The sequence below is a fragment of the Capsicum annuum genome, unplaced genomic scaffold (assembly GCF_002878395.1).
Source record: "Capsicum annuum cultivar UCD-10X-F1 unplaced genomic scaffold, UCD10Xv1.1 ctg17867, whole genome shotgun sequence".
In the NCBI taxonomy this organism is placed as follows: domain Eukaryota; kingdom Viridiplantae; phylum Streptophyta; class Magnoliopsida; order Solanales; family Solanaceae; genus Capsicum; species Capsicum annuum.
The window spans coordinates 316-1615 of NW_025823571.1; the positions used below are offsets into that span (position 1 = coordinate 316).

Here is a 1300-nt window from a genome sequence, read left to right on the forward strand (position 1 = left end):
TGGGCAGAGTCCGCATCGACCTTTTATCTGTTAAATACATCCCTTCCAGAAGTCGGGGTTTGTTGCACGTATTAGCTCTTGAATTACTATGGTTATCCGAGTAGTAGATACCATCAAACAAACTATAACTGATTTAATAAGCCATTCACAGAAGTCGGAGTGCCTAAGTGCGAAAGGGTCCCTAAGTCCGGACGTACGACGAGCAATAGCCGCGACAATATCGGGAGTTGTGTTACAACCACCACTTACTGCGACGTTCATCGATGTGGACTCGTATTTAGGCCAGCTGCGAGCTCCAGGTGCACGTGAGTCCAGTATCTGCCCCACTACAGTAGCGCGCCCCGTGATTGAGGTATGATGTGAGGGGGGCAACGCGATGCGTGATGCCTAGGTAGACGTGCCCTCGGCCTAATGGTTTTGGGCGAAACTTGATTTCAAATACTCTATGGTTCACGGGATTCTATAATTCACACCAATTATCACATTTTGCTACGTTCTTCATCGATGCAAGAGCCGAGATATCTATTACCGAGAATCATTTTTATTTATAAAAGAAGCATAGGCCACCCTAACGCGCGTTGCGAATGGGGCGCGATGGGCAGGCTATTGATTTAAATATTCCTTGGTGCTTTCCGCGCTAGGGACGAGGGGGAGACACTTGTGTGGAGTGCCGTAGCACCCCGTCCGCACGGACACCCTAGTTGTTAAACACGTTTGCGGGTCGTTCTACTGTACAGGTTTCGACAATGATCCTTCTGCAGGTTCACCTACGTAAACCTTGTTACGAATTCTCTTTTCCTCTAAATAATAAGGTTCAATGGAATTCGAGCGATCTCGCATGTAGCAAACCGCCCACGCCACCGCGATCCAAATATTTCACTGGATCATTCAATTAGTAGGAGCAACGGGCGATGTGTAAAAAAGGCAGGGACGTAGTCAACGCGAGCTGATGACTCGCGCTTACTAGGAATTCCTCATTGAAGACCGACAATTGTAATGATCTATCCCCATCATAATGAAATTTCAAAGATTACCCGAGCCTGTCGGCCAAGGCTATAAACTCGTTGAATACATCAGTGTAGCGCGCGTGCATCCCAGAACATCTAATCGCATCACAGACATGTTATTGCCTTAAACTTCTGCAGCTTAAAAGGCTGTAGTCCCTTAACCAGACAAATCGCTCCACCAACTAAGAACGGCCATGCACCACCATCCATAGAATCAAGAAAGAGCTCTCAGTCTATCAATCCTTACTATGTCTGGACCTGGTAAGTTTCCCCGTGTTGAGTCAAATTAAGCC

At 47.1% G+C, this 1300-nt stretch overlaps 1 pseudogene; it reads right to left on the minus strand.

The window, feature by feature from the left end:
• Positions 1–381: 381 nt before the first annotated feature.
• LOC124890457 lies at positions 382–537 on the minus strand (annotated as a pseudogene).
• Positions 538–1300: the final 763 nt, after the last annotated feature.